Raw genomic sequence first — 13,280 nt, 5'->3', positions numbered from 1 at the left:
ATTACTTTGGTAATCAAAAGAGTGAAACTTTCTCATATCCTAGCTGGTCATTTGTATTTCTTTATTTGTGAATGTCATAAGTCCTTTGTCTACTTTTAAATTCGTATTCAGTTCCTCGTAGAATAAATAGCATTATACGGCTTGAATTGAGTAGGTCAAGGATGAGAGATTTTTTCCTTTCAAAAATTGGGATTTAAAAAAAGAAAATCCTAGGTTTATAGGAAATCTTCTTTTGGAAGGAATAGCACTGACAAGTAACTAAATAGTACATTTTTATTTAGAGGGTTTTTTTTTTTTTGACTGAGGAAACTCAGATTTCAATATGACTTTGTCTGACAGCATGTAAACCATAAAGACTGGAGAAGAGCACAGGTACAATTACCTGTGAGTTTTCTTGACTCCTTGGAAAGAGTTAAATCACTGAGGACTTAGCCCTTTCAGAAAAGGGTTATGTTCTGAGTCAGGGTGATAATTTGGTGGTCATGGTTCCGTTCAGTGTATGAGGAAATGGACAAGGCAGGCATTTGAACCTCCTTCACAGCAGTGATGAGGACAGAGACGATCAAGATGAGACTTCGGAAAATGACAAAGATTATTGCCAGTCCCTGCATTTACCTCTCACCGTCATCCCGATTATCTGAATTAAACTTTCACCTGGGGCCTGGTATCAACATGCTCCTCAAAAATGCACATTTTTATATTGGAGTTGAGCCTTTGTCAGGCAGCTTATTGCTCTGTTTTGTTTTCCTAAGAGTGTGTTGTGTCTTGTTTGGAGAAATCTGAGCATTTGTAGCCTTTACCTCAGCCACAGGCAGACCTGGGCCAGCAGCACCAACATCCGAGTGGCAATGGCAAGAGCAGGAAGCTCACCCATGACGGGTGGGGGGCATTTGCCCGTTCTCACGAGGATCCCCTGTAGTGCGGTTGACAATAAGATGCCCCAACCTCTTCACGAACCTTGGGTGGCAGTGCACCACTCCAAGTGAAAGCTGGTTTTTATGGTGAGTATGCACTTAGTAAGGAAAGAAGTTTCTGTCAGCGAGTGAATGACCTTGACAAGTGGAACCGTAATACACAGGGTCACCCCACCTGGAGTTGGGTCCATGTCCATCCCCCACACGAGACTTTCCAGGAGAGAATCCTGACCTAGTTGACATCCGTACTTGCAGATATATGATTAGTGATAGCTGCTTAATAGGGCAACGGTAAGGTAAGTCCCAGCTGCTGAGTTGATAGTGAAGGAACCCATGATTTAGGTGTTTCCGAAGGAGTGAAGGAAAAAGCTCTTGTTTTTTGAGGAGCAAAATTTCCCACCCCATGCCTTTCAAATATCTGACATGTTGCTAAACCATTTATAAGTAATGTCCTTAGGATTTTCCCATGTGGATAAAGACTCTTGATTGGCAATTTTGGCCTCTGCCTACATGTTCCTATTAAAATGAAGAAAGGATTAAAATGACTCAATTAAATTTTCCTGCCAAGCAAAAACATAACCTCCCCCCCCCCCAAAAAAAAAACCCTCAAAGATATGCTCTGGGTAAAATTTGCTTGAATATTTGAATTTTTCACAGGTGACTTAGTAATCAGCCAGCGTTCCAGGTCTTGTTTCTGTAACTTTGGTATAATCTCATCTGGCCCGATGACACAGAGATGGAACATAGCTAGAAATTGAGGTATTTCTCTCCCTGCCTCTTTTAAAGAGTAAAGCCATGTCTCAGTTGATTAACAGATCAAGAATCACAGAATGTGGTCAATAAGTCTCTGTTGCTACTGATTTCGTGGCATCCTGGCAAAATGCTGTAATTCGCAGTTCCTTTGATTTGCTGTATTTTTAGAAAAGAGAAAATTACAAACTTAAAAGAATTATATTCTATAAATGGATGCAATTAAACCATACTAAATGCATGGACCTATTATTACTGTTATTATTTTATTTTATTTAGAGAAGAAGAACTGAACAAGTTCAGAGACCCATGGCCACTCACAACAGCAAATACCCGATACTGGAAGAGACTTTGGACACCATTCTGGAGATGCTGACCTACCCAGCAAACTTTCCAAAGCTTCCAGCTGCTCTCCCGTAAGTGCGCTGTGAGCGTGTGGGAGGATCTGTGCCGTGACGGTCTTGCTTTACTTGCATTTACATTATTAATGTCTTTTCCTTACGTGAAGGTGACTTTATCTGGAAAGAAAAGAGGACTTCGAACAGGTTGTTTCCTTTGGGATGTTGTTTATGGTGAGTTTTTTTCTATCGCATAAGAAAGGGGATTGGGACCATGATGAATGTTTCTAAGTCTAGGGAGAGTGATATTGGAGGAACAAAGTCTGAGCACAACAGATAGCTCTCAAAAGGAACAAGAGAGAGTGGGAGCCACCACTGGGGGTCTCAGGCAGCCAAGAGACATCATGAAACACCCACCCTGGAGAAGGAGTGTCAACCAAAGGGGAGGAGGTCTTGAGGATGAAGCTGGCCATGGCCATGAACCAAACAATGGTGAGGTTTTCCATAGAATTTGGCCAACCAAGACATGATGTGGTGTTGGGGCATGTCAAGAACTGAACTACAGTGTATTTGTATTTAGATTTTTTCCCCTCTCCTTGAATAAGAAGGGATTTGTTTTTCTAGAGCTAGGCTGCAGATTTCTGCGATGTGGGTTGAAAAGCTCTTTTTTTGAAAGGAGGGAAATTCTCTGAAAAGTGAATTTGGAGGAAAAAAAGATAATCTACAACTGAAGGATAAGAAATTAGGGCATTTATCTTTACTTCAAAGAACAAAAGGCTAGGGGTAGCAGGAGACTGGCATCCAAAGGCATCCCGTGGCTTTACTCTTCCTGGTACTTGGGTTAGAGAAAAGAAAAGAGGTGGTGACTGCCTAAACATGAACGAGGCACCAGGCCAAATGTGAAAGCAGGGCGAGGTGAAGCTCTGGAGCTGTCAGGGGACCTGTTGGAAGGAATCACACTTTTGCAAGAAGGTTTCACACTAACCACGCTTCATCTGCTGAGCATCTCACATCCACCCTTCCTTTGACGCTCAGACCTCAAATTCTGGTGATAATAAAATCTACCAGCAGGGGATGCTATCTCCTCAAATTTCCTTTCCTGGACGCTAAAGGTCATCTCCAGGCTTGACGTTTTTGCAGAGAAGAGAAGACTAAGTTCATCAAATAACTGAGGTGTCTTGGGCATGGCTCTGTCTGGACTGGGTACTATCCTAATGAGAAGGGAGCCCTAGCTTTCATCCCCACCTGCTCTATTTTATGCCATGAAGGTCTTACCCCAGGCCATCAGGGCTCAAATGTCCCCTGTTGGCCCCAGGAGAAGATCATGGGAATGGGTGAAGAGGCCGCCAGCACCTTTAATGGAAAACCATCTCAACAGAAGCCAATGGAAAGTCAAGACATTTGTTTCCTTTCAATCAAAATCACTTAGCTTTCTATTATGTTTATATATTTTAAATGCTGTTTATAAAGAAGATCTTTCAATGTGAACTCATCAATCACATTTTATCTTCAGACTATATCCTAATATTTGGTTAACTTATTAGCAGTTACATTTTTGCAGACCTTTTCGGTTTGCTTCACATTACCTGTTTGTGCTCATCTGCTTCATATTCCTGCTGATGTTCTTCTAGTGCATCCGTCCCCAGTGGAGCTCGCCGGGGAGACCCAGCCAGGTCAGGCTGGTCCAGGCTGGTCCAGGCAGCAGTGCTGGTGTGAGCCGAGACCTACAGGACCTCGCTCCGCGTGACTGCTTCCACATTTGCCTCCCTGCCTAGGCACCTCCTCACAACCCTGCAGGTCCTCGGATCTTCCTGACCCAGCTGGTCAGGCTGTGACCCCAGCTCCAAGGGCAGAACAAGAGGGACTAGATCTTTCTGGGCGTCCATGAACCCAAGCTCCAATGTAGACCCGCCTGCCTCCCAATACCTACTTCCCCCAACTCCACCAGAGCTGGCATTGATTCAAACTTGGTTCACCCTACAAAACCCACTAGGTCAAAAAGCAATGGACTGAGGTTCAGCAGTGCCAGGCCCCAGCCCAGAGGATCCTTGCCTGGTGGAAACAAGGCTTGCCACCCCAGGCCTCACTCCTGCTGGAGCCCTGCACGTGACCGAATCTCCCAAGGAGTCTAAATGAAGCTTTCTTACCTTTTCTCGTTCCCATTTCCTGTTTCCCCCCCAATGTCAGGGCTGCTTTCTCCATTTACTTCCTTCTGTTTTGTCAGCTTTTCCTCCATTTTGGCTACAAGAGACCCTTGACATACAAAAACAGTGCTTCTCAGCCCTACACAGAGGTGAGACTCTAGGATACTTTAAAAAATAGAGAGAGAGCTTTACGCTCCCCACCTCCCACTCACTGGATTAGACATCAGCATTTCCAGAAAGCTTACCAGCCCATCCAGCGCCCAGCAGGGTGGAGAACCACTGAAGTGAGCAGAGGTTCACGAGGACTGTCGTCTGTGGGAAAAGGAGGCTTAAGTATTCAATAAAGGTACTAAAGGAAGAAAGCAAAGCTGGTGACAGAGTGAATTAAACCTCTTCTCCCCACTGATAAAAACCAGTACAGATATATCTTTTTCTTTGATACTTTTCCCTTTGCTGTTTTTCCTTTTTTTCTTTCCTCTTCCTTGTTGTAGATGGAGAGGAAGGGATGGGATAAACATCAGGTTGGAGGACACTGGGCTAGAAAGGGCTGGAGAGGCCAATGCAAATGGGAAGCTGAGGACTGCAGGCAGTGCGAGCCCCGACCTCCTGGTTGGTCACCAGCCCCCCGCAGGTGGCACAGGAGGGGTGTGCCGGGCCCTGGGCACTTTCACTCTTCCAGGTCTTCCAAAATCTTTCACCTTCAAAATCTGCCCTTTCCTAAAGTCCCCTCTTTCCAGAGCAATTCCATTGTCCTTGTGCTTTCCAAAGAAAAACTTCCTCGCCAAGGATTAATTTCTGCCCAGATGGAAGAATCTTGATCTTTAACAGTTGGTTAAGCATGATCTTTGCCATCTAGGAGGTCCCAGGGGTGTGCTGTGCACAAATGTCCCTCAGTGTTAGTGTGTTTAATTCAGTTAGAGCAGTGCCACCCCGGAGATGGTGAGAGGAGTAGATGTTGGAGAGAATCGGTGATGAGCTGGGTCTACGGTGTGAGAAACGGGCAGGTATCAGGAATAACTCGGGGTCTCCGGCCGATGTGACTGGCACCGACTGGTCCACGTTTCAGAGAAGAGTGCACTTTAAAAAGACACATAGCACCACAGAGGTTAGAAGATGAGTGAGACCATGACCCACGCCTAGTGAGGTCACCTTATCTTAAAAATGACAACAGTTGGGAGACTCTAGTAAGTATCCTCCTTGCCTGGACATATTCTAGGAATTAAGCAGTTAATAGAACATCCCAATTCAGGGTAGTCATAAACCAAAAATGAGTAGAGGAAAAGTTACATTTTAGGATAGAGGTGAAGACACACATCTGTCACCAGATTCTGAACTTGGGTGAGTAAATGTTCCAGGCAAAATCACAGACCAACTACACATGCCCACGGCAAACCCGACGCATGGGATGGAGTGCTCAGTATTACGAAAGTTTGTTTTTATCTAGGTGTGCAGAATGGCTCAAGTCCCGTCCTGTGTCACTGGGAGGGCTGGAGTTAGGTGTGATTAGCGCCACTTACTAAGAGTCTGTCCGATTCCAAATTGAAGAGGGGAGGGATTGCTGGGATGCCACTGCTTTCATACGGCGGACCGGGGTTGCGGATTTCCATGCCTGGCAGGGACGTTACACGGCCACCTGTCTGTCCACGGACACCTTCCGTACACCTTTGATGGCATCCAAGGGCAATCACTACCTGTTTTCTTTAGTACCTTTCAGGACCTTGCCTCTGCACCTGCTGAAGCGCCACTTTTGAGCAAGTCGGCAGGTCCCGGGCCTTCTACTGTCCAGCCACTAACTCGCACGCTGCACAATACTGGAGTCTTTAAAGGGCTTATGCAAAGTGACAGAGCAGGCTTTTTCTCATCCAAGGTCTCTGATAGTCCAGCTCCTCCAAGTCATTTCATTCCTTTGGGTCTCAGGTTTTTCGTCTGTAGAACACAGGGGTGTGTGCGACTACCGTCACCCCACCATTCCGGGATTCTCTCTGTACTTTCCAGCTCCCTCTTAGCTACTCCACACTCTGTCTCTAGAATGTACAGCCATGAGTTATTAATCTTTCTTTAAATTGGCATCTAATGATTATGCTAAAATACACTTTCATCCAGTATACTTCAATAATAATTTTTTAAAATGTACTTTCAGAGAATCACGAAACAGCCAGAGTGTCAGAGTGATAGAAAAACTGGGCACGACATCAACCCATCGGCTTAGTGTGTCTCCAAAATTGATCAAAATACATGAATGTGTTTTAACAGGCGGATTTCTGGATATCTCCAGAGACCTACTGAATCAGAATTTGCAGGGAAATGGGAGCAGGAATCTGTATTCTTCCTCTGGTTAAATATGTGAAATATTCATTTTATGAGCCTAGATCTTCCTCATGTAAGTTGGTACAAAGCTTGAAAATCTCAGGAGTGTTTATGCCTAAACGGCATCATTTCTGCCACTGAATTTGTTCACATAACATTCCCTGTTGTGAAATTTTCTCTCTCTTTATTTAACAAAATCCTATCCATCAGTCAAAGCCTTGTTGAAGCCCTGACTACTCAGTAGTGTCATAGCTAAGCATCATTTCCAACAATCCTCATTATTACCCATGAAGATGCCAATGTTCTTATCTTCTTTATACAGCCAAGGACATGGACGCTTTTCGCAGTGAGCTAGCTCGCCTAACCAGCACTCTGCAAGCAAGCAACAGTCATGGGGTCCTGAACATGCCATGTTACCAGCATGACATTCATCTGTCACCCTGTACCAATACCCCTTTCCCTGCTCATGGCACAGTACAGCTCCCAAGCAGGTCCCTGTCTCTTAATTCCCCCTAAACGCACAGTGTAACCCCCACAAATGAACACTCACCCACAGCTGTTGCTATTCTTTCCCACATGCCAACTATCTACCCAACAATTTGAAATCCAGCTGAGGCAAAGGCCATGTCCCCTAGGTCCCCACAGCAGCCTCAACTAGTACCTGTCAATTGATTAGAGATGGAGAAAACATGTGAATCATGAAAACGTGCAAGATGATTTTAGTGTTTAACTGTAGAAGAATATCAAGTGAGGTGAGAAGAGCTTCGATCTGTGTTCTAGAAATACATTTTTTTCTATGTGAATTTAAGGATGAGAAGGAGCTAGAATGATGAAATGCTGACCATGTCAACTGAAAGAGACCCATTTCCCAGGGGCCGTATTTAGGTTCTTGGAGATGTTGGTCCATGCCTCTGGGACCACTCTACTCTGTGGGATTGTGCTGACCTGGAAAACATGAAAATGTTGGTCTTGTAAAATCACTTTTGGCTCAAATCAATTCCATATGAGCAGAGCAGTACAAGCTCTCTTGCAGAATTTACACCCTGAAATGACATATCCCTAATCTTTTAACAGAGAATTGGGCAGATGGATCTGCTGATGCAGTCACAATTTTGAGTCAGGTTATTTTATTAAATGGATGAAGTAAAGTGTGCTTTCCTTTGTCTTAGGGGGAAAAAATCATGTATCGGTGCTTACTGTATTTGCTTTAAGAGTAATGTTGGCTTCAATATGAGTAACTAAGGTTAAATTTAGAGAAATGCTTCTAGATGGCTTCTGACCTGAAGTAAATTCTATTTGAGGGCATTTAAGTTCTCTCAAGTGGAAATTAAAGATGGTTGCCAGAGTAAATGTGTAATGTTTTATTGGGTATGCTATTGGTAAAAGATGACCATCCCACTGTTCTTTGGTCTTCTCTCATTTTTTAGTATTTAAAAAAATTTACCTCTGTATACACATAGATTCAGAAAAAAAAGAGTAATGTAAATTATCCATCTTTTTCCTCAAGCATCTTAAGCATTTAAAATTATTGAGGAAATTTTTGTTCCCACTGCCCTTTTGAGTATTTCTCAGTAAAGTGGGAAAGCTAGAATACTAAAATAGATCATTATTTAAAAGATTTTATTTATTTATTTATTTATTTATTTATTTATTTAGAGAAAGAATGTGGGAGCACATGCAAGTGGGAGGAAGGGAAGAGGGAGAGAATCTCAAGCGAATTCTGCACTGAGCGCAGAGCCTGAGGTGGGGATCAATCTCACAATCCTGAGATCATGACCTGAGCTGAAATCAAGAGACTGAGGCTTGATTGACCAAGCCACACAGGCACCCCTAAAATACATGATTTTTTTATTAGAGTTAGAAAAATTAACAAGTAATTTTCTTTGAATTTTTACAATGATTTACATTGACAAAGAGGAAAACATGCAGGAAAGACCATAGTCTAGATTTCTCAAGTACTTACAGTACTTTGGTTTGACGTTTAGAGGTAATATGAAGTTGTGGATTTACTTAAAGATGTTACTCCAAATACAATTTACGAAACTTTTCTTGTCTCTGATAATATAATATTATATATATAATATAGTTGGTTGGATTCTATTTATTTTTCACAATGTTGTTCAGAAATTAAGTTTAATTTCTTGAAAGTCCCATCACTCTAGTCTTGAATTTTCAGGCTGTTGTCACTGTCTATTGCCAGACACTCTCTGTGAGGGGTCCCGTGAGAGGAATGTAAACTAGGGGTGAGCTCTAGGTCTCATTTGCTTTTGCCTTGTTTTGAAGTTAGCAATAGTGCTTATTCTTTAGATGCTTGTTGTGTACAGGGCATGGCTCATGTTGCAGGCTCTGAAATATTTTGGAATGACGAATTCGCAGAATTATCAGAGGCGTCCCCAACCTTAATTTTACATGTCTTCAACTTTGTGTAACAGGGGATTGGGAAATGTTCTATGTGTCAGTAGACACGGAATGTTTCTTGAGGAGTCATCCTAGTGGGAGACACACTCTCAAAAGAGGCCATCATTCAAAACTTTGCTCTTTTTAGATCTTAGAGGGAATCACCCTAGAGTCAGTTTGGGGGGACGAACTCACTGCTTCATGTTTCTCGTCAAAGTGGAATTCTACAGCTTGATTATCCACTTTATTCATCTAACTTGGAGCCAAGTACCTTTACATTGTTTTCAAAAGTCATCTGAAGGGGGCATCTGGGTGGATCAGGGGTTGAGCATCTGCCTTCAGCCCAGGGTGTGATCCCGAGTTCTGGGATGGAAGTTCCGCATCAGGCTTCCTGCATGGAGCCTGCTTCTCCCTCTGCTTCTGTCTCTGCCTCTCTCTGTGTCTCTCATGAATAAATAAATAAAATCTTTAAAAAAAAAAAGTCGTCCGAAAGACACATTGAATCACTATCATGGTAGTTAAAAGAACAAGCAATGCCTCTAAAGGCAACTCAAAAAAGGTGGTTTCCAAAAATACCTTGTGTATAGCTGAGTGTCTGCGATGAGGTGTCATGTCCCACAGGACTTCTTTGGACGACCCCATCCTACCTGGTATGTTTGTTTTGAAGCCAGACACATTATTTTATACTTGTACCTCACGTACTTAATTTCCTATCATTTCTCAATCCAGACACATTTCTGTGAATAGCTCTGGGAGGGCTGTTTGATTTTCAAAAGCCAGCATTCTACGTTCTATAATGTGAAACCTGGACTTGAGCTTCTAACTTTCTTTAAAAGTCAAGACCTCTAGATAAGTTACAGTCTTACAGCTAAAGGATATGCAGTGAAAAGGCCCTCGTGAAGTAGGGACTGGAGAAAGTGAGCCCTTGGTCAGTATCTGAATGATACCTCAGTATGTCCAATTTAAGCTGTGGTAAGCTAGACTTGGAGACGCATCATGGGATTTAATTAGTGCAAGAGCTCTTAGAGTTTAAAAAATTAATGCCTAAAAGCTTACATGACTTTTCTAAGGCCACTAACATAATTTTTAGTTCTTAGGACACCTAAAGTGTCACCTCCTCAGTAGAATGCCGATCTGCCATTTAAACTGCCTGGACAGTGTCAGGTCCCCAGAGGCTCATTACAGGAATAATCTTTGACATTGTATGTTCATGAACATGTCTATATTTCTTTCACTGTCTCCTTTATATAGAATTTCTTATTGTTACAGAAATTAATATATCTCACATTTTAAAAAATCTGTAGATGCTTTCATTTCCATGTAATGTGTATCCTTGACTGTTTCAACCAGAGGAACTCCTTTCGCTCCTTCATGTCTCAGACTTAGTGTCTCTTCACTGAGGAAGTCTTCCTTCATCTCGAAGACCAGGTGAGATGTACCTGTTAGTAAACTTGAGCCCTGAACTCCTGAGCTCCTCTCTAATGACTCCTAATACACTGTAATGAGTCATTCATTGCAGACTGCCTTGGTGGACTCTGGGCTGCATAGGACAGAGTCCTCATCTGCCTTAGACCTTGATACTTCCCCAGCACGTATGCACATAGCAAGCTCTTCAGGCTAGGACTCTGGTTTGTGAGCTATGGAAATGCAATTCATACCAATTCATGCAAGAAAAAGGAATCTCTGGGTCATGTAACTGAAAAAGCTGGAGATAGAAGTGGGTGATTTCATCCTAGCTGTGTTCCTGGACTCAAACTTTGTTCTTTGGGTGATTTTTTTCTTTTATTCTTAGACAGGTTCTGCCTTTGTAGGGACTGTGGTGGCCCTGGGTGGTCCAGGCTTATCTGACCTTCAGAACCCTGTCCCTTAGAGGATGTATCAGCAAATATCTCAAGGAAGATTTTCATTGGTCTGCATGGGTCATAGGTCCATCCGTGAGTTCACCATCATGGCTGAGGAATGTGCTACCTTGGGTGCCTTAGTCTCTTAGTAGGGGATCTTCCAGAAACTAGCAGCAGAGATCAGCCGCATCCCATCCACATGGACTGAGAATGATTTCCAAAGGGAGAAAAGGGACTCATGTACCACAACAGGAGAAATGCATGCTTGGCAAGCAGAAACATCGATAACAATGCTAATAGCCAATAACTAATGAGTGCTTTATGTGGATTTATTAATTTCAGATGTCCATTAAAATGCTCTGATAATTGGTCGTTGATGGAATGAACCAATGAGTGAGAATAAAGTTTTTTTTTAATTTTTTATTGGAGTTCAATTTGCCAACATATAGCATAACACCCAGTGTTCATCCCAAGTGCCCCCCTCAGTGTCCATCACCCAGTCACCCCAACCCCCCCCCACCTCCCTTTCCACTACCCCTTGTTCGTTTCCCAGAGTTAGGAGTCTCTCATGTTTTGTCACCCTCACTGATATTTTTACTCATTTTCTCTCCTTTGCTCTTTATTCTCTTTCACTAATTTTTATATTCCCCAAATGAATGAGACCATATGTTTGTCCTTCTCCGACTGACTTACTTCACTCAGCATAATACCCTCCAGTTCCCTCCACGTCAAAGCGAATGGTGGATATTTGTCATTTCTAATGACTGAGGAATATCCCACTGTATACATAGACCACAGCTTCTTTATCCATTCATCTGTCGATGGACACCAAGGCTCCTTCCACAGTTTGGCTATTGTAGACATTGCTGCTAGAAACATCAGGGGTGCAGGTGTCCCGGCGTTTCACTGCATCTGTATCTTTGGGGTAAATCCCCAGCAGGGCAATTGCTGGGTCAGGGCAGATCGATTTTTAACTTCTTGAGGAACCTCCACACAGTTTTCCAGAGTGGCCGCAGCAGTTCACATTCCCACCAACAGTGCAGGAGGGCTCCCCTTTCTCCACATCCTCTCCAACATTTGTTGTTTTCCGTCTTGTTAATTTTCCCCATTCTCACTGGTGTGAGGCGGGATCTCATTGTGGTTTTGATTTGTATTTCCCTGATGGTCAGTAATGCGGAGCATTGTCTCATGTGCATGTTGGCCATGTCTGTGTCTTCCTCTGTGAGATTTCCCTTCATGTCTTTTGCCCATTTCATGATTGGATTGTTTGTTTCTTGGGTGTTGAGTTTAATAAGTTCTTTATAGATCTTGGATACTAGCCCTTTATCTGAGAGGTCATTTGCAAATATCTTCTCCCATTCTCTAGGTTGTCTTTCACCATGCCCAAGTGGGATTTATCCCCGGGATGCAAAGCTGGTTCAACACTCGTAACACAATCAATGTGATTGATCATATCAGCAAGAGAAAAAACAAGAACCATATGATCCTCTCAATAGATGCAGAGAAAGCATTTGACAAAATACAGCATCCATTCCTGATCAAAACTCTTCAGAGTGTAGGGATAGAGGGAACATTCCTCAGCATCTTAAAAGCCGTCTACAAAAAGCCCACAACAAATATAATTCTCAATGGGGAAGCACTGGGGGCCTTTCCCCTAAGATCAGGAACAATACAGGGATGTCCACTCTCGCCAGTGCTATTCAACATAGTATAGAAGTGCTCGCCTCAGCAATCAGGCAGCAAAAAGAAATAAAAGACATTCAAATTGGCAAAGAAGAAGTCAAACTCTCCCTCTTCACAGAGGACATTACACTGTACATAGAAAACCCAAAAGACTCTACCCCAAAATTGCTAGAACTCATACAGCAGTTCAGCAGTGCGGCAGGATACAAAATCAATGCCCAGAAGTCAGTGGCATTTCTCTACACGAACAATGAGACTGAAGAAAGAGAAATTAAGGAGTCAATCCCATTTACAATTGCACCCAATAGCATAAGATACCTAGGAATAAACCTCACCAAAGATGTAAAGGGTCTATACTCTAAAAACTACAGAATGCTTCTGAAAGAAATTGAGGAAGACACAAAGAGATGGAAAAATATTCCATGCTCATGGATTGGAAGAATTAATATGAAAACTGTCAATGTTACCCAGGGCAATGTACATGTTTAATGCAATCCCTATCAAAATACCATGGACTTTCTTCAGAGAGTTGGAACAAATCATCTTAAGACTTGTGTGGAATCAGAAAAGACCCCGAATAGCCAGGGAAATATTGAAAAAGAAAACCATATCTGGGGGCACTACAATGCCAGATTTCAGGTTGTACTACAAAGCTGTGGTCATCAAGACAGTGTGGTACTGGCACAAAAACAGACACATAGATCAATGGAACAGAATAGAGAATCCAGAAGTGGACCCTCAACTCTATGGTCAACTCATATTCGACAGAGCAGGAAAGACTACCTACTGGAAAAAGGACAGTCTCTTCAATAAATGGTGCTGGAAAATTGGACATCCACATGCAGAAGAATGAAACTAGACCACTCTCTTGCACCACACACAAAGATAAACTCAAAATGGATGAAA

General features: G+C 42.8%; 1 long non-coding RNA gene across 1 annotated transcript; it reads right to left on the bottom strand.

Annotated features, from left to right (window-relative positions):
* Positions 1–1,532: 1,532 nt before the first annotated feature.
* Positions 1,533–4,134, bottom strand: LOC119877919. Its single transcript, XR_005385460.1, has 3 exons — positions 3,589–4,134; positions 2,046–2,182; positions 1,533–1,823 (listed from the first exon to the last, which is right to left on the bottom strand). It is a non-coding gene; the product is annotated as an uncharacterized LOC119877919 (long non-coding RNA).
* Positions 4,135–13,280: the final 9,146 nt, after the last annotated feature.

This window comes from Canis lupus, chromosome 37 (assembly GCF_011100685.1).
Source record: "Canis lupus familiaris isolate Mischka breed German Shepherd chromosome 37, alternate assembly UU_Cfam_GSD_1.0, whole genome shotgun sequence".
Classification (NCBI taxonomy): Eukaryota; Metazoa; Chordata; class Mammalia; order Carnivora; family Canidae; genus Canis; species Canis lupus.
This window is presented reverse-complemented; position numbering and strand designations above follow the sequence as displayed.